Source organism: Meles meles, chromosome 6 (assembly GCF_922984935.1).
Source record: "Meles meles chromosome 6, mMelMel3.1 paternal haplotype, whole genome shotgun sequence".
Taxonomy (NCBI): Eukaryota; Metazoa; Chordata; class Mammalia; order Carnivora; family Mustelidae; genus Meles; species Meles meles.
Window position 1 is genome coordinate 147,277,591 of NC_060071.1, and position 19,905 is coordinate 147,297,495.

General features: G+C 55.9%; 1 long non-coding RNA gene across 6 annotated transcripts in view; it reads left to right on the forward strand.

Annotated features, from left to right (window-relative positions):
* LOC123943751 overlaps window positions 1-19,905 on the forward strand; it is a 33,553-nt gene that overhangs the window by 12,486 nt on the left and 1,162 nt on the right. For 4 of the 6 annotated variants that reach the window (XR_006818662.1, XR_006818661.1, XR_006818660.1 and 1 more), the window contains 2 exons: window positions 6,404-6,480; window positions 6,858-17,232. This is a non-coding gene — a long non-coding RNA (uncharacterized LOC123943751). Of the gene's footprint in view, window positions 1-6,403; window positions 6,481-6,857; window positions 17,233-19,905 lie in introns of those variants that run through there. The other 2 variants (XR_006818665.1, XR_006818664.1) reach the window with 2 other exon arrangements.

The window sequence follows — 19,905 nt, forward strand, 5'->3', positions numbered from 1 at the left end:
TATTCGTTTACATGAAGTAACTTCAATGTGTTTTTTATAAGCAATCTGACTTCCAGAAAGAGAAAAAAAATCGACCCATCTTTAATGAGCTTGCTAATGAATTTTTCCTTGAAAAGAAGGAGGCGGCTTTACACAGAAGGGGGTGTGGAGAGAGACAAATTAAGGTTCCAGAGGGTTAAAGGGCAGTGGGTGATGGCGAGACTAGCATTGTCAGCTGAATTGAGAAAGGCCTGCGGTCCTGGGCAGCTTCTTTTTAGAAAACCCGTGTTTAACACAGTGTGAGTCCAGGGAGGGAGCCGTCCCCTTCCCTCCACGGCTTTAACCCCTGTCCTCTCTCCTAAAGGGGAGAACAAGGAAGCATCGCCTGGTCTCCCATCTAGGGTGTGAGCAGATGGAAAATTCTGGAAAAGAGTTGTATTTTTCCAAACGAGGCCATCTTGAGTGTGGGGTTCCCGTTTTGAAAGGGGGACGTGAGTGTGGGCAGGGAAGGAGGGACAGCTCTCTCTATAGGGCCTGGTTCCAAGGGGAACCAGCCCCGTGTCCTGAGTGGCTTGAGAAGCCGGGCCCTTTAGGGAAGTCTGAGGGACCGGGTGTTGCAGGGGCATGTGAAATGAGTCCATGTTTCAGAGCTAGGAAAGAGTTCAGAGAGCCCTTGGGGACTCTGTTGGGAGATCTGTCCCTAGAGGTGTCCCCCACCAACCCCCTGGCCCCGGCGCCCTGCACCCCAGCAGGACAGAGCAGCACCTGCGAGAGAGGTCCCAAGTTCAGTTGGACCAAGCGGAAGCAGGTGTGGCATGGGGGTGGGGTGGACTCCTCAACTGTGCCATCTTTGAGGAGCTCATACATTCTGGAATTTCTAGCGCCTTCTTCAGACGCTTGGTCCCGTAGTCCCCTATCCCAGTCTTCACTGTGGAAAACAGTGGGAACCATGGCTCTAGCCATGGTTTTGGGAACTGACTGACGGGAAAGTCTGCAGAGAGATCTGTCTTCTCAGCTGCCCCCTCCCCCGAGGCCCGGGCTCACGAGGGTCCGGGGCTGGAGCAGGTGCAGAGGAGCTGAGGCTGGGGTCGCCCCCCCCCAACCCCGGGATGCGGGTGGGAGACGGGAATTAATCAGGGGAGAGGAGGCCGGGGCGGGGTGTAGCCCCGGGTCTCTTAATTGCTCTCCAATTTCTTTGGGCTTAAAAACAATCCAGATGGAGAGTTCTTAAGTCCCCCCAGCCTGGGGGTCGGGGGAGAGGAAGGCTGCCCACCACCTTTTGCCTCCTTCTCCGGCAGTGAATAGAGCCTCTGGCAGGGGCTTAAGGAGGAAACTCTTAGCCTGGGAGCTCCCAGGGCCGTTTGAGGCGGAACAAAGGCGCAGGCAGAAAGGAATGTGGGGGCGCCCCCCGTGGAGAACAGCCACCTGGGGATAATCGGGAGGGCTGAGTGCACAGGAGTTTTCCCAGGTCCTGTGAATACATTCTTTCAATAGAAGGTGCCTTTTCTTCAGATGAAAAGGAGAAAAGCTCAGTCACCTTCCCTGTACTGGAGTGTGTGTGTGTGTGTGTGTGTGTGTGTGTGTGTGTCTGCGCGCCCCCTCTGGGGCCATGGTGGCCCCTTCCTTGTGTGTGTGTGTGTGTGTGTGTTTTGGGGGCCGCACCATGCAGACGAGAGGCCGAACAATGACACGGTTAGCCAGTCACCCCGCCAGCGCGACCCCAGACATGCTCCTGCTCCGCAGGCCTAGGGCTTCTCTGCACGTGTCTCAGGACGCAGACTGCTTGTGCCTCTGCCCCTAAACCAGAACTGGATCAAACCGGACCTGATACCCTAGAGAACACCAGACGGGCAGATGGGGCTGGGCAGACAGGACTCCAGGGTGGGAAGGAGGGGACCGGGAGGAGGGTCCAAGGGGCCGAAGGCTCATTGTGTCTATACCAGCCGGTCAGGCTGCTTGCTCCTCTGCTCCCTGCCCCCCGCCTTCTCCCCTTTCCCCGGGCCCACCTGATGCTGGAGGCAGTCATGAGTTGGGGGCCAGTGTCCACACTTAGGTTGACGGGGCTCAGCATGGCTCACAGGCTCAGGGGAAGCATCGAGCAAGGGGACCTGGCCAGATGGAGGGCAGAGTTTGCGCCAGCATGACCTCCAACTGTCCTGAGGGCTCTGGCCCCTCTGGGGTGACTGGGGCAGAAATCCCGGCCATGAGAGGAAAGAAGTCCCCGTCTCCGTCTTGGCCGGAGCCTCTTGCTGCCGGCTTCTGGGCCTCAGTTTCCCCATCTGTAGAATGGAGCAGTAGCCTGTCAGCTCTGTGTATTCTCTAAGGCAGAAGGAGCATGGGATGTCAGTCTGGGAATGGCAAGAGCCTGTTTCAACAGAGGGGGCGGTGGGTGGAAGGTGTGTCCAGAGAGGGCCCCCACTAGCCCCTTGGCTGGAGACAGGGCACACCCCTACTACCCGGGACTTGTTCAGTGGAGAAGGTTCTGAATGGGTGTTCTGGACACGGTCTTTTGGTGACTTGGTTCCAGCCCATGCTCAGCCCCAACTTTGGGTGTGACCTTGGATCCTGTCTCTTGCTTTCTGGCCTCAGTTTTCCCATCTGTAACATGGGGCAATGCAGGATCGCCATCAGCTGAGGCTGCTGAACCTCTAGGTTCCTTCTAGGTGCCTCGCTGGTCCTCTGTGGTTGGTTGGTTGGTTTGCAAGTCAGGGGATCAGAGATCGCTGGCGTTCTGCTGTCCCACCCTCTCTGCTTTAGCGAGGACACAGAGTAGAGAGGGCTGGTGCCCTGTCTCGGGTAGCAGGCCCTGGGTATGAAACCCACTGCTGGTAGCCACCAGCTTGACTAGCATAGTCATGGGTCAGTCCCCATGCTCAGCTTTTCGTGGACAGGATCCCCACAGCGCTCACGCCCCAGGCTAGCTCCCAGGGGCTTGCCGGCGTCCTCTGGGGCCAGGATGGCATTTTATGGAGCATTTTTTTCCATACGGGTGGGCCGCTGGCCAGGCCTGGAAAACCTTCCTGGGCTGTGGAGTGGTCAGTGTGCAGCGAGACGGGCCCCGTGGCGGCAGTCCCAGGAGGATGCGGCTGGCCATGCCAGCCCCTGGGGCTCACCCCGTGCCCTTTGGTCACGAGACGCCGGGCAACACCTCTTGCCAGTGCCCTTGCCCGCTCAGCTGAGAACTGAACAAGCCATCAGGGTGACAACTTCTGGAATGGTACTCAGTAACCAGACCTGTGCCAGCTGCCCGTCCCTGACCCAACTTAGAAGCCGCCTCTAGGTAGCCCTTTGTGCTTCGCCTGTGCTTGGTAAATAAGTCCCCGGAGACCTGGGCCGCTGCCGCGCCTGGTTATTGCCACGGTGGGCTGCGGTCTCTGTTTTGTGACCTTGGTTGCTATATAATACCTGGGAGCAGAAATGAGGAATCGAGAAATCGCTAGCCTCAATTAGACCAGCGGCCGCCTTTCCCGAGGCTGCCCCACCACTCCAGCCATAAACCGTAAACATACACCAAATAGGCCCTAATTCTCTCTAATTGCCCACTCATGTAGCAGAGAGCGGGTTCCAGGAACAGGGATATGTAAACATCCTCCGTCGTCCGGCCAAGGGAAATTAGAGGGCTGACGGGGGCCGGCGAGAGAGGGGACGTGATTTCAAAAGATGTCCCAATTACCGCTCCCATTTTCATAAATGGGTCCGTAATGTCCAGGCCCCGGTCTTCACAAAGGTACAGGAAATTAGTTTTGCGAAGAGCCCGCGTCTGTAAGGGAAGTTGTGGGAGGGCAGTATTCACTCAACAGGTAGGAAGCCTGCGATCTGAGGCGAGGCTGATTATTTGTATAAACTACGGGCTCTAGTTCTGGAAATCACCGTTTGATTGAAAATAATCCTTTTGTGTCTCTCCCTGCTCTAAACATCCATAAGTTCTTTATATCAAAGGCATGCCATGCCAGACCCGTTAGGTCCTGTTGGCTGCTGGAAAAGGGCCGCTGGCCGCTTTTAAAATCTTGAGATGAAGAGTTAGATTTTTCTTTTCTTTTTTTTTTTTTAATATTTTATTTATTTATTTGAGAGTGAGGAAACATAAGCGGGGAGGAGGGGCTGAGGGAGAAGTAGGCTTCCCGCCGAGCAGGGAGCCCGATGCGGGGCTCGATCCCAGGGCCCCAGGATCATGACCTGAGCCGAAGGCAGATGCTGACGCCCCCAGAACTAGACTTGGCTAATCCTGGGAAGCCACAGGAATATTTCTGGGACGTCCACCAGGGCTTCCTGGATCAGGAGCTCAGGGCAGGCATTTAGGAGATGAGATCAAATGCTGGTGGCGTTGGTGTCTCTGGACCCCGTAAGGAAGCCGTGTGTCGTCCTTGGGCTCCAGACAGTGACTCATCCCTGCGGCTTCCCCGCCACATCTGCTACCCTTCCAGTCCCATGCGCTGTTATCTTCGATCGCGGCAGACCCAGGGCTGGGCTGCACGCAGCTTTGAACCAGGTCTGACTTGGCCAGCACCATGTCTTTGCGGGCAGCCTGGGTCTGCCTCAAAGTTAATCAGGGCTGTCAGGAGCTCCGGGGGTTGGGGACAAGCAGGAGAAAAATCTGTGGATGCCCCAAGCGACCTGATTTCCTTGGTCCTATTAAACACACCAAAGTACTCCTCCCCCCACGCCCACTCCAACCTCCTGTTCCCACGGGAAGTGGCGGTGCTGGGGGAGAGGAGGGTCTGGCTGTGTGTATTCAGGGTCTGGAGTCCCACCGTCACCTTGGGACTGTGATCACGAGCGAGGGCCACCCCAGGTGCTCACGGGTTCCCAGGGAGGGCTGGAAACGAGCTAAGGTGGTCTCCAGCTCCAGATGGGGGGGCCGGGGCTGGTGTATCACCAGAGTCTGTCTTCGGCCGTCCACCAGCTTATGACTCTTCGAGTAACATTTATTTATTTTTTTAGTGACTTTCGTTTTTTTGGTTATAAAATCAGTCGATTAGGGGAAAACAGGGTTTGGGAAGCTCGAGGCCAGGGAAGGACTTTTTAGGAGGATTTGGAAGCAAGAGGCGTACCCCATGGTGTCCCGGCCAAGTCTTGGGGAGGTGTAGACAGTGGAGGACACCCCCAGGGCTTACGTCAGGGCAGGGGGAGCTGCACAGAGCCTCCTCCCTACCTTGGAGCTCCCTGCCTGCGTGCTTTCTGGCCCCGACCCCTGGCTGCGCCCTCACCCACCTCACAGCGCTGTAGAGACCTCATCGGGGCCGACCGCCCTCCCTAGGCTCGATGGCACGTGTGCTCAAAGTGAACTCGCTTAGAAAAATCGGTTTTGTTTTGTTTTAACAAATAGATTTAAAAAAAAAAATTTCCTAAGCAGCCTCAGGTTTATAGAAAAAGTGAATGGCCAGGTACAGAGCATTCCTATACCTGTCCCCGTCCCCGAGTTTTCCTGTCACTGACAGCTGGTGTTGTGTGGTACATGGTTAGCTGGTCAGCCAGTCGTCGATACGTTGCTGTGGACTGAAGTCCAGCGCTTACGCCGTTCTTTGGGTTCCCTCTTTCCTCTTGTACCTTCGGTGTGTTTTGGCAGATCTGTAGTTACTGAAACTCATTTTTTTTTTTTAACTTTAAGGGTAAATGCTCGAAACACACAGTTGGATGTGCTTGGACACAGCCTGTCACGGTGCTGATTGAAAGGTGCACATGGGGCGCCTGGGTGGCTCAGTGGGTTAAAGCTTCTGCCTTCGGCTCAGGTCATGATCTCAGGGTCCTGGGATCGAGCCCCGCATCGGGCTCTCTGCTCCGCGGGGAGCCTGATTCCTCCTCTCTCTCTGCCTGCCTCTCTGCCTGCTTGTGATGTCCGTCTGTCAAATAAATAAATAAAATCTAAAAAAAAAGAAAGGTGCACGTAATCATTAAAGAGGAGGCGTTTCTCTGGGCACCGCGGTCTTCTGTGCCCTGACTGTGTGCCACGGTTTTAGGACACACTGTCCATTCAAGACTCCACAGCCCGTGGTCCCCAGCCTGCCGCTCTGGTCCCACCCGTGTTCACGCCGTGCCCTGTCGACTTCTGCCCGAGGACACGCTGTGTCTCAGCGCTGCTCTTCGTCCATGGTGGGATGCCCTTCCAGGGAGTCTGCTCTGCACCCTTTTGGCGTTCAGATCAGCTGTCATTCATGCTCTGAGTCTTGGGCACTTAGGTCCATGCGTCACACTAAGCCAAGGGTTCTTGGGTCGGGAGTCGCGTCCCTGCCCCTGGGCCTGCGTCCATCCGCTCTGTCCGCAGCTGAGGCTGGGGTGGGGAGCTTGGCAGGTGAGTGAGTGCGCGAACGTGGACGGAAAAGAGAAATGCTTGACTTCACCAATTCCAGGCTTGCTGGGGAGTCGGGGAGTCCCCGCTTTAGTTGGGTGAGTTTCCACCCAGTGACCCTGCGCGCTCTCATTCCAGTTGAAGACGCCCCCCCGGAATCCTCCATCGAAGGAGAGACCTCGACACGCCACCCAGCACCCTCCGGCGTTCAAATCGTAAGTTGCTGGGGTGTGGGGGACACATCTGTGGGCTCGTCACTGAGGGTGGGGGGCTGCCGCACAGAGCACATGGCCTGGCGAGGCCTGGGGGGCGGGGCTGGGGGGGCGGGGCCGGGGGGCGGGGCTGGTGAGCGCCGGCCAAGGAGCTGCGCACAGGGAGGTGGGTGCCCAGTGAGGCAAACTGATTGCAGACCTTGGGTGGGGGGGGGGGTGTGTTGTAAGGCAGGACCCCCAGCCTCCTTGTGTTGTCTCTGTGGCAAAAGAATTCTATAGGCGGCTTCGAGTGCCGGACCCCCAAAGAATTCCTTCTCTCTAGCATCTCTCCATGAATGGCCCTTTCATTATTGAGTGTCCCTTTGGCTCTTGTGCCCCAGGGCAGACTAGGATGGAAGTGCCCTTGTGAGCTGGGGGCCCTTCAAAGGGCCAAGGAAAAAACGCGGGCCGAGGGACCAGCCTCTCAACGGGCTTCCAGCTCCAATGACCTTCGCTCACCCCCTCGAAATGTCTGGAAAACAGAATGGGCAGATTTTCTGTCTTCAAAGTTTCCGGCTAAACCTCTTCAAGTTCTTTATTGTTTGGGACTGAGACACTCAGCAATGGTAATGGGTAGTTTCTTTTGTATTTGCCTTGAAAGGCCAAAATATTTTCATATTGCTACAGACAAAGCCGTCTATTTAGAAATGAACGCCGTGTCTGTCGTTTCCCACTGGGGAGACTGTGTTCAACGTGTGTGTGTGTGTCTCTGTGTACTCTGGGGTCTTGAAACAGGTTTCTCATGGGGATGGCCATTCACTGGGGTCCAGGGAGGGATGCGTCTGCCCTGCCGAGGGGGCCTGGGGAAGCCGGCCCTAATTATATATCTGTCCCTGTTGGTCTAGGACGTGAGCCCTGGGGGCGGGGAGTGGGGCAAGCCTGCTGCACTAACCTTGACTCTGCCCGTGCCTACATCTGCCATGTGTATGTGTTAGGGACTGTGGCTTGTGCCTCGGTGGTCAGTTTGGTGGGAGCAAGCAGGAGGGTCTAAGATACTGTGGGTGTTCTGTTTCTCTTACTGGGAGGTCATTTCATGGGTATCTGTTACTTGATCCAAATAAGGGCCCGTGGCTGGATGAGTGAAAGCAGGAAGGAGTGGATGAACACATAACTAGGTAAAGAAGGGAGCAAGCCGGGATGAGAGTGCCGTGACCGAGATCCCGTCCGATGCGAAGGACGTTGATCTCTAAATCAGTGAAGTATTTGGTCAGTGTGTAAAGAGAGCCACTCACGAGCTGACACCCAGTCATTGTAGACCCAGACATAGGTGTGATGTAAATAGACAGTCCCTGAAGTTCACCAGTAAAAGAATAAAATGTAAATAAGAGAGCGAAGGACCCAGGGGTGGAAACGCAGAAGCCAGTGGCCACAGGGTCGTGTCGTGTGTTTACACACCCTCTAGGAGGCTAGATCTTCTGTGAAGTGTTCTGACCATGAATGATGGCGATGATGACGATCCTTCCAGGCGGGAGGAAGCTTCTGGAGGTGATGGGTAGGTTTAGGACAAGGATCGCGATGACAGGTTCATGGTGCATGCTTCCCTCCCGTCTCATCGGGGCCCTGTACGTGGCTTTTTGTGTGTCAAAGCACAATTAAAATGAAAAAGCCTAAAGAGAAGGTCACTGAAGGGATTGCCCAAGCCCTGGTGAGAACGAGAGGGTGAGTCCCATGAAAATCGAACAGGTATGAGAGGGGACGTGAGGGAGCAGGTGATTGGAGGAGGAGAGAGAACACGGCAAAAGGTAAACAGGAAACGAAAGGAAGAACTAGTATTTTCTTAGATTAGGGCATGCACAAGTATATAAGGAGGAATACACGAGGCGATCGCAGACCAGGCGTTACAACGAGTCCGCAGGCGGCCTCCTGGCATAGACAAATAAATCAGCAGCCAAGAGTTTGAAGAACAGGTTAAAAAAGAGAGAGAGAGAGAGAGGACCCAGGACACCAAAGAAGTGAGTTCACTTTTACCAGAAGTTTTCTAACTCCAGGCACACGTAAATGAATAGATAAATACCGAAATGAAAGAAAGCCAAGAAGAGAGAGTGAGTGATGGAAACTCCTAGACCCGGATGGGAGCATGGTGGCAGGGGCTTGTGGTGTCCCCCAGTCCTGGGAGCTGAGTCTGTCCCGTGAAAGGATACAAGGGAGAATAAAGGAAAATATCCAGATAAAAGTCAAGAAGCATGGAGGGAAAAGGAGCAGGTGCAGAAATCCGGGAACGGGTGAACACTGGTGCGGGCGGATGGCGGTGGGGCTCGGGGCGCAGGGCTATCACGCAGCAGAAGTTAGAGTGAGTCCAGTTCCGCGAGCCAGGGTGCTGTCCACCGAGTAAGACGTCTGTAAATCAACAGGTAAATCAGGATCCAGAGAAACCGAGGGGGGAACGGGAACGGGGGCAGCAGGGCTGTTATTCATCTCAGCGGGGCCCCGAAGCCCCAGGGGAAGGAAGGCAGGCAGGTGGAGGGGAGACTCAAAGCTGGCATTGGAGGGAAGGACCGCTCTCAGGGTGGTTGGCAACCAGACGGAGAGATGGGGGCCAGGGCGGAGATCCGTGGGCTGGGCTGGGCTCGAACCATGGATGGTCGTAGGTCAGTCTGAGCGCTCATATCCATTATTAGTGGAACAAGTAGCTGATAAAGAAAAAGAAAACAGGAAGGGAGAACGGTTGGAAGGAAGGAAGGAACCACGGAGCCACAGAGGTCAGGGACGGCCATTTGCAGGAGGCATTAGGATTCAGGGGTCTGCGGCGACTGGGTGTCAGATCAAAAGACGCAAGAAAGGAGAGAGGCAGAGAGAAGCATGAGAACGGGCTGGGGGCTGGGAGTGGACGGGGGCGGGGGCAATAGATGAGCGGGCCCGCAGTTATGTGTAGACACACCTAACTCTAGGGGCAAAAGAGTAATTACTTAACTAGGGAGAAGGCCTGGATGAATACGTGAGTGCTCCAGGGAAGGAGTAGGAGAGAAAAAAGGTTTATGTTACCCGGTGAGGAAGGTGTCTGATTTCCAGCAGAGTGAAAGGCAGTGAGAATGATGGAAAGAGTGGGAGGAAAACAAAACGAAACAATGAAGAAGGGGAAAAAGTTAAAAAAAAAACTATAAAAAATAATGAATTGATAGGTCAAACAGTGACTTGTAGGAGAGGGAACTGGCTTAGCACTGATCGTCCACATTCATTCAGATCTGGGGCCCCCGGGTTTATGAATGACAAAAACATGACCGTAAATAAAGAGACCGACCCGCGACCCACGAGAGAGAGAGAGGGCCCACAGCAGAGCAAGAACATGAGCAGGCGGCGGGAGCCCGGAGTTACGACTGATTCAAAACTGGGCTCTGGAGATGGGGAAATAAATCCTGACCCGAATCGCCAGTGCGAGGAATGAATGAACAAAGGGAAGCCTCACGTCCACGGGCGCTGCGAAGGCTCTGGGAGTCACAGATTACGGCTAATCCAATTCTGTGCACCTGAGGTCCATAAATAAAGAATAAATATTGAAATAAAAAGGTGACAGAAAGAATGAATGGACCCAGGGATGACTGAATTAGAATGGAGATGCCCAGGACTGCCAGGAGAGCACTGCCCTTGGGACTGTCACTCATCTGACTCTGGGCACCTGAGCCTCCCCCCCCCCCCCCAACAAGAGCAAAAAGACACAGGGACCGAGCCACAGAGGGGGAGAGAGAGGAGGAGAACCGAGGCAGAGGGGAGGACACCAGAGGAGGTCACGGCCGGTGTGTCGGAAGGCGCAGGCTCTGTTAGGATTAGCCGTGAGCTCCTCGGTCCTAAAGGTCCATGAGATTGATCAGTTCCTGGTTCTAGAACAAGGGAAGTGGAGGGAGTGGAAAAAGAAGCAAAAGACCAAAAATGGAAGATAATAAACATGAAAACAACCACAGTGACAAATGGAGAGTTGGGAGAGCTTGTGTGACGAGGGATTAGAATTAGTTTATAGACACTCTCCTTAAATAGATTAATGCATTACTCCTCTCAGAGCATAAATGAAAAAATAAAGGAAACAGCTCGCCCCATCACGAGGCTGTGCCTTCTCACACTTTAATGAAACAGATGCAATGGCGCCCGGTAAAGGAAAGAATAAATACCTACGTATAGTGGTTGGCTCAGGGCCAGAAAGAGAGTTTGCGGATGGGCACCGGGCTTGGTGCTTGGCGTGCACTGGGGAGGGGGGCTCACCCAGTGGGCTCTTTCACAGGGGACCAGGAAGGGAAAGGAGGGCCCCAGATGGGGGAACTGGACTCATCTTCCTGTGGGGAGGAGTCATAGAAAGTCAGGAAGGTGAGATTTGGGAAGAAATAAGAAAGGAATTGGGAAAAAAATGCGAGGTGGGCACATAGCTAAGGGTTGTGAAGGGGGCTCTGCACACCCAAGGCTCTGTCTGCGGAGGACTATAGAGAGGGGGAGCTGGAAGGGGGGTGGGGAAGGAACAAGGGAGGAGGAAGGAAGGAAGGGAGGAACACAGAAGGAGGAAGGGGAGAGGGAAGGGAGAAAGACAGGGATTTCTTGGGCCCTGAGTCCAGCCGGCTGAGCGAGAGGAGAGGAAGAGGGATGGCTCTTGGCATGTTGCGTGCTTGGCGCGGGCACTCGGCCTGGCAGGGAGGGGCCGGACTGCTGGGGCGTGTCCTGGCCGCGCGGGCCCGTTCACCTCATTCCTCCGATCCTCAGTTTCCCCATCCGTCACCTTGGAAGGGCCTCAGCTTCCCGCTCGGATGGATGGTGGGGGCAGACGCCCATCCGCGTGTTGGCGGTGCCCTGTCCATAGCCCTGGGGAGGCGGCAGGCTCTGGCCGGGGCCTTGCAGAAGGCTGCGTGAACAAGGGGTGCGGGGCCAGGTGGGGGTCTCGGCCCCTCCCTGGGCTGGGTCACCTGTGAGGGAGGCTCTTCCCGCCAGGGGGCAGCAGAGGGCAGGGAGCAGGAGGCCCCGGGCCGCCCCAGGGCTGCGGGGTGGTGTGCGGGGAAAGGCGGGCTCCGGGCCAGGAGCCCCGTGACCCAGGCGCCCAGGGGCGGGTCACCAGAAACCTTGTTCATGAAACCTTCTGGAAGGTGCCCATGCGCCCTCTAGCCTGGCCTAGCGGTGGCCGCTTGCCTTTCTCAGTGCGGGGCAGGCGCACCTCGGCCCGGGTGCAGATGTGGTCCCGGGATCCGGGCCCCCTTGACATGGCATCCCCAGAGCCCGTTTCAAGGCCTCCCTGTCTTCTCGCCTGTTCTCTGATGTCTTCTGTATTGGGCAGCGATTGCGTTGGGGTGTGCGTTGGAGTTGTCCTCTCTCCTGACCTGCCCCCGGGGGCCCCGGCAGGTCGGGAAGGTCGTGTGTACTGACATCTCTGACCCCGGGGCCTCCGGGGTCTGTCCGGTCTCCTCTCTCTGTAGTGGACAGGATTTGTGCAGTTGTGTGTTACGTGCCTGTTTGTCTGCGAAAACTACAACCCAAGGCCCTGTTGACCTCTCAGTGTCCCTTCGGGACGGGAAACCAAAATTGGATTTGTGACAAGTGCCCTGAGCAGGAGGTGCCGCCTAGGTGCGGGGCGGGGAGCACGCGGATCCCAGAGGGGCGGGGCCGGGGCGGGGCCGGGGCGGGGCTAACGCCTGCAGTGGCTCTGGACCCTGGGTGGGAGCAGGCGCAGGGGTGGGGGGTACTGCTGGGGGGAGGGGGCGGCCACGCTGAAGGTGTTCCCTCAGGGCAGTGAAGGGGGCGCACGATTCATACTGTAGAGTTCGAGATGGGACGTGAGGAGCGAGTGAGGGGACTGGGGTGACTTCCACGCCTCTCCTGTGGTCCGGAATGGTCCATGGCATTCATTCGTCCGGAGCCACCTGTGCCTCCAGGACCACATGCCTGGGCCATGGGAGCAGGGCCACGTGGGTCTGTGTGCTGGGGCTGCAGGGCTCTGCCCTTCTCCTCCGTAGGAATCCAGGGGCTCTGGGCTCTGCCTCAATTGGCTGGAAGCCTGGGGACAGGCGCTCAGGAAGCCTGAGGCACCTGCTAACCCAGGGATCCCCCCAAAGAGCTTCCCTGACCAACCCACATGTCACCATGTTCTCTAGGGTGGGGGCAGGGCAGGGGAACCTTTCTGTGGTTATTTGAAGTCAGTTGAGGTGCAGGAAGGCTTTAAAATGTTGGGTGTGCAGGGAGGAGGAGGGGGGCAGGGGGAGGAGGACGAGGAGGACGAGGACGAGGAGGAGGAGGAGGAGGAGGAGGAGGGGGCCACAGCTAAACGCCTGGAGGAAGCGGAGGAAGAGGAACAGACCTCTGGGGGAGTCTTCTCCCCGTGTCAGAGGGGCTGCGGAGGGGTCCCAGGGGCTGGAAATGGGCCAGTGGGAGAAGCTCCAGGGAGACCTGCGGGTGCTCTGACGGATGTGTGGTTTGGGATCCAGGCGATTGTCTGTCCTCAGGAATGCAGAGGGCGTGAGGGGTGTCAGGTCAGGACCCTCAGAGTCTTTGGCCCTTCAGAGTTTTAAATCTGGTGTTCTAAGGGTCTACACTTCTGGGATGCTGAGATTCAGGACAGGGCTCCCCCCCCGGTGCCCCTCCCGCCCCACCAATGACTGCAGGAGGCAGAGTGGGGGTTCCCGTGGGGCCCCTATCGTTCCTGACCCACCCATGAGCTCCAAGTTGGGATCTCAGTGCTCCCCTCTGATCAGGGCACATCTTCAGTGTGTTTTTCTTTCTTTTAACTTACTAAAACAAGAGCCAATTTTCTCTCTTGGACTTGGACTTTTGCATGCACTCTGTGCACAAATCCTTCCCCTGGTGACACCAGGAGCTCTTAGACTCCTCTGTGACTCCCAACTCCCTCCTCTGGAAGCTCAGCCCCAGGGCTCACCTCCCAGAGGCTGGAGGCTGGAGACCAGGCCTCAGGGGCAGACAGGCCAAGGCCCCCCTCGTGTTCCTGATGTAAACGGTGTGGATGGCTCATGACCTAGAGCAGGAGGTCACCCATCACCCTGCCGTGTCACGCCGCTGTCTCTTTCCCCTTCGCTGTCTCTTTCCCCTTCGCATTCTTGTCTGTGGGCATACTTTTTTTTTTTTTTTTAAATGGACACCTTTTTTTTTTTTTTCAAACAAGCATTCAGTTTTGAAACCTTTAAACCTTGCCTTCTTCACCACATATATCCTGCATTTTCCATGCAATATTTTTGTCATCAGCGTTTTTTTTTTTTTTAATTCCATGAAAAAAAAATCATCGCCTCACTGGCTGTGTTGCGTCCCATTGAGCGGTTATAGGTCATCATTTGCAATGCCTACTTGCTACTGTGATGTATAACTCATCTTTTTGTTTCTTCCCCTAACGCTCTGAATCCCACCACGGCGAATGGCTTTGCGCACATCCACTCTTTCTCATTCTTAACGAATTGCTTTCCTTCACCCTGAAATGACCATTGCTTCATGGCATGCCAGTTTCTCCTGCTAGACTGTGAGCCCCTGAAGGGCGAGGAGCTTTCCAGATTGGTCTTTGTACCCCCAGTGCCCGCCATGGTGTGGATGCCGCGTGGTGGACGGATGGGTGAGAGCGTGAGTGCTGAATGTGACTGGTTTTCCTGGGGTCGAGCTGCTTGAGCGAAAGGCCAGGGAGTCTGTGTGGATGTTGACTGATTTCTGAGGGCCTAGAGCATTTTACAATGTCCAGCGATGTATTAGCATTTTGTTAAGATATTGCTAGTTTTTCTCTGTTAAACAGTGCTTTTCTGTCATTTTAACTTGCATTGCTTTGATTGCTAATGAAGGTCAAGCATTTTCACCTATCCTTGTTAACCAATTGTATTTTCTCTTCTGTGAACTGTTTGTCCAAGTCCATTGGGTCATGGCTTTCTGGTGAGACTGGTCAAGGATGGAATGGGAGGGGATGTAGTGAGTCCTCTGTCACTGGAGGCATTCAAGGGGCAGGCTGGGCAGACCCTTGATGGGGGTAGTTTAAAGGGGATTCACATAGCAGGTGTGGGGTGGGTCTAGATGGTCTTGGAGATCTATTTGACAAGGATTTGCTTCTTCCTGGAGATGGGGGGTGGGGACATTTCCCATTTGGTAGCCTGACAACGTTTAAGATCGCATTCCCTGGGTGGGTTCATGCATTTATGACTTATAAACTACACCTCACTCTCTGGAACTCTCGTGGGACAGGAATAGCTCTTTGACCCTCTGAGGTCCAGAGAACCGTGCCTAGCATCTCGGGCCATTAGCTGGTGACTTCCCACCAGCCCTGACACCCAGCCCTGTTCCCTTTTGAGGGAGTCAGCCCCCTGGACCGTCATTTACCACCTCGTAGGGAATCAGGAGAGGCCATCTGCTGTCCTTAGCATTCCTAGTGTCCTGTGATGTGTCAGCAAATGTCCCTGAGTCCTTAGACGGATGGGACATACTGGATCGGGATTGGTGGAGAACCCTTCAGGTTTTCTTCAATGGGGCGATTCAATTCTGTGATCCAAGGAGCAGATTGGACCCCATGGTCTTCTTGGGTTTCCCCTCGTGCCCCACCACAAACTAACCTGGGCTCAAAGGCCATCGAGACCATTTGGGGAGGGTGTGTCACCCGCGGAGGGCTTGCCCTCCCTTCCAGAACACCCCCTGCTGCTTCCCGCCGAGCCCTCTACTACAGCACTGAGCGCTGTTTGCCTGCGTCAGAATGAGTCATGCACCTGTCCGGCCCAGCACCGAGGCTTGGGAGGCCAGCGGTGACTGCCAGCCTTGGTTTAACCCATCCGTCCATTCATCTGCGCACTTGGCCTCCATTTCTTGACCTGGTGCTTTGGCCTCTCCCTTCCCTGAAAGCAAGCCTTTTCATCTTGGGCGGTCTGTGTAGCACCATGGGCTGTGGTCATGAAGCGAACACCCTTATTAGAGCTTTCTCCTCCGGGGTCACTGCTCTGAGCACGTCCCAGCTGGACTCATCTGCCACCGTCACCCACACGGCTTTCTGTCCCCATGGCGCTTTCCCAGGCATCCCCCACCGCGGCGGATCCGGGGCCGGGGTCCGAGAGGGCCCCCCGCCCGAGAGCGGAGGAGTCCTCCCCAGGCCGCCTTGCCTGGTGCATGGTCCCTGCCATGAGCTTTGCCTTCAGCCTCCCTGCTTCTCCACTGGATGGCAGTGGTTGTAACTCACCCCTTCATTCCTTCACCCCTTCATTCCTTCACAGTCCGCACCTCATTTTTTCAAGTTGGCCGGTGCTGTACTGGAGCTGGTTCCCAGGGACTCATCCCGATTATCTCCTTCTGGAAGAAAAGACGAGCCCATCTGCAAGGGGCCGCGTCTTTGTGTCAGCAGAAGGCTTGACCCTTGGCTCGGCTCCCCCAACTTCAAGACCCAAGTTCCATGGGAAGCTTGATTGCCCTCCCTGACTTTGTTCCTTACAAAACTAGGTTGATTGGTAATCAGCAAAGTGTGTCCCCAGGTGTCCAGAAATCATAACCTGTGTCCTTAAGAGGCCAGAGTGACGGCCCGGGGGGTCGGAGATGGACGGCTGCTTCTGGCCGTGAGCTGGCTTTTAAGTCATTAGGAACCCTGGTCTTGCCTGGTGGTGATCCTAGAGCCATTCCTGTCCCTTTCGAAATTAGTTAATGGTGGGTTCTATTTAGAGAAAATTGGGAGAGATGATTGCACACGGAGGTGACTGGGTTCATGCCCCGTGCGGGGGTCTGCTCGGAATGATCTGTTGGCAGACCCAGGCATCGAATGCACGTGGTGCTTCGAGAACCTGGACATGGCCCCGAGTGTCGACGCGGGTCCCAGGCTGGGGAGACCCCCGCACCCTTTAGCTCACTGCTGCCCGTATGGAACAAGGCATAAGTCTTGGGGCTCCTGCTTAGAATTCTGCGGTTTATTCATTGCATTGGAGAGAGGGCCTAGTGGGCAAAGCCAGGACCCCGGAGCTGGACAAACGTGTGTGGTTTAAACTGATCGTGACAGCTTGAGTCTGTCTTCTGGGGGGACAATGGCACCCACCTCGCAGGGCTGTTGTGAGGATTGTTGTAACCAAGGCTTTGAACTGGGTTTCTGACCAGGCGGTGTGCGTGCCCCCGGGGGGCTGCTGGGGGTGGATGGCAGGTGAGGGGGGGACAGCCTGACTCAGCAGGTTAGCGGGAAATCGCTTTGCCAGACGGGCAGCAGGCATCGTGGGATGGGGTGCTACGTGGGCATGACGTCGTGGGTTAGATAGAAGTCTTTCTGGCAGGGACCTTTATGCCAGGGGGATGGGGGCCTCTTTGGGCAACACCCTTGCCCCCCTGGGGTACGTGTTCACGCTCACCTCTGTAACAGTTTGGAAGCACCCACTGGGTCTTGCCTACCGCTGTGTCTGGCCTGTGGGCGGCACTTAACACACATCCCTCCCTCCGTAAGAGACCTCTCCTTAGCAGTGCCCCCCTCCCCACCCCGCCCCGCCCCCACCCACCGAAATATTAGGTACCAGCCATCAAAGAATCTGCACCGTCCCCTCTCTCAGTTACCAACATTGGGGCTCAAATGCCAGCAGCCCGGGTGCCTAACACAGTACCAAGCCAGTGGTAGGGGTCACCTTCCATTTTTGTTGACTGGACGCGTGGGTGAATGGCCAAACCACAAACTGTAACCAAACGCCAGCGGCAGATGTTAAAACCCTTCCTAAGAGCTTATATTTCACTCCTGATTAACCTGTTAACAATTGTTGTATTGTATCTTACGGACTTCTGTATGACGTGTGTTGTCGGAAAACCAGGATTCTCATTTGGGGTGTCGTGTGATGAAACTTCAGCCGTCGGTGTTCTGTGTTAGAAGTTAGAACCTGGCAGACCCCCTGGGGGGGGGGCATCTAGCGAACTGGGCGGTGTTGAGCGAGTCCCTTCTCCTCTCTGACCCTCAGTCTCCTTTTCTCTGCTGGGTCACCAGAAAGCTCCTTCCACTGGGTGGTTGTGAGGCCAGGGGCTAGGTCCATTACAACAGAGCTGATCAAACTCTGGCTCTCATTGGGAATGGTCGAATGCTGAGGGTTGTCTGGAAAGTTCAAACCTTCGCTGGTCGTGTTTCAGCAGTCAATGGAACGTGTAAGACAGAGGCTGAGCGGTCTGCAAGCACTTAGCGAGCTGGCCCAGGGTGAATACTGGTTTGATTAATGAGTGATGGCTTTTTTCCTTCCTTGGAGCCTCCCCCCTCGTCCCACTTTCCATCCTGGCTGCTGCTTCTCACATGGAGGTTGCTGCTGGCTGGGGAGGACTGCTTGGGGCTTTGCTGTACCTGTCGACTCCGTGTCTGGGGCGGCTTCTGCAGACGTCTGTGTGTGCCCAAGGTCGAGTCTGCCAGGCAGGACGAGGGGACGTTGTCTTCTGCCCTGCAGGGGAGAGGCTTGCGTTCCTCATTTCCTCACACCCCCTCTTCCCTCTTTTTCTGGCTGGAAGGTGGAGAAGTCAGTCTGCAGTCTGGTCTGGGGGCAGGGCTGTGAGCCGCTCTACCCCACAAGCTTCCTGCTTGACTGGGGTGCGGGCCCAGTTTCTCGATGAGGGAGCTAGGGTCAGAGACAGCGGGGATCAGAGCCAGGCTGAACCGTGCCCTTTGACCCTGCCGGCCAAGCTCTCCCAGTGACTGAGGCCGGCCTCTGCTGGCCCGCGTGTGCTTGACCCCTGGCAGGGGGTCAGTTATGTTCCAGAGCTCGGTTGGCTCCAAGTGGGACTTGGAAGCTTGGCCGCATTAGATGAGGCATTAGGAGTCATTTTGGGGTGGGGGGGTTATCTCAGGAGACTCCTGAGTTTCTCGCCTGGCCCTTGTCTCATGCGTGAGGGGAGCAGCGTTCTGAGGCCCCGGGTGGGTTGGAGTTCCCCAGCCTCTCTCCTGCCCTGCCCTCCCCCAGCAGAAGCCTCACTGGCCTCCCTCCTGCTTGCACAGCCTTGGTGGGCAGGACCTGACCACTCTATGGCCCTCGCAGCTGGCCACCTGGCCACTTCTGTTAGCATTTTTTTTTTTTAAGATTTTATTTATTTATTTGACAGACAGAGATCACAAGTAGGCAGAGAGGCAGGCAGAGAGAGCTCCTTGCTGAGCAGAGAGCCTGATGCGGGTCTTGATCCCAGGGTTATGACCTGAGCCGAAAGCAGAGGCTTTAACCCACTGAGCCACTCAGGCTCCCCTGGTGTTAGCCTTTGATTGTGAGGTCTGGGCCTCATGCCAGACCTGCACCTGCTGCCAGGGGCACCAGCACCCGCTCCCCCATCCTCCCCTCCCTTGGGCTTCGCTGTGGGGGCTTGCGCTGTGTCGTTCTTGCCTTCTGGCCCGTGGACATCCCACATCCTTGAGAACATGTCTGAGCAGGGCGGGGAGCCTGGCCTCCCGGCTCCTGAGGGACCCCATGGGAGGGACAGGTTGATAGGGCCCTCCTCCCAGGGACTCTGAGTCTGTGTTCAGATGTCTGCTCCCCGATGGGCCTCAGGCTCCTGGAAGCTTAGGCCTTTGTGTGACCCATCGTTGGTATCCCAACCACTCCTAGAAATGGGCAGGGCTGGGTCCGCGTTTCCTGAGGGCAGGTGAGAGCTACGCTTCTCTGACCCTTCAAGGCACTAGTAGGCGCCTAATAGATGCCCACGGCCTGACGAGGCAGGACGGGAAGAACGGAATTGATGGTCAGCTGATAGGCGAGTCGAGTCCACTTTGTTTCTTTGGGGGGGAAGTGTGTTTTCTTGGCAAAGACTCTGCAGGGAAAATCCCGAGGGTCTCCATGTGTGGTGGGGGTCTCCTCCCTCCCGGGGAAGGTGCAGCCCAGAGGAGGGTTCCTCCGGATAGAAATGTCTGTCTTCTGCACGTTTTTGGAAGTATTTATGTCTAGAATAAAACTTCATTTAGGCTCAAGGGTCCTTGTTTGTGTTGTGGCCCAAGTGATTCCTGTAACAGGGCACTGGGAATGCCCAGGCTGGAGGGTTGGCCCTGGTTATGCCCACACTCTCCCTGAGGCTGTGGACGTCTCCCCCTGAGATGTCTCTGTTCCCACCGTGGGTGACAATTAATCTGTAAGACATGGGCCAAGTCTGAGATGCAGCTGTAGGCACCCCCAAAACAAGGAGGGGATTGGACTCCAGACCTTGGTTCCTTTCATCCGCTCTCACCCCCTAAAGCACGGTACCTGGGCACAGGTTGAGGGACAGGACTCTCTAGGTCTCACTCTTTTGAATTCTTGTCCTGGCGCCACCGTTTGCCAGTGTGGTGGCCTTGCGCAGGTCACTGGTACCCCGTGTCTTGGTTTTCCCACCTGTAGAATGGGTATGGAACAATAGAATCCGCTTCGAGGACGCCGGTGAGCCCCAAGTGCAGGCCGTGTGCCTTACTGCACCCTGTATGCTGGTTCAGAGAATCAAGGTCTGGGTTCGAGGCCACTCTTGGGCGTGGCTGTTTTTTGCTCCCTTGTACCCCGGAAATAGTCA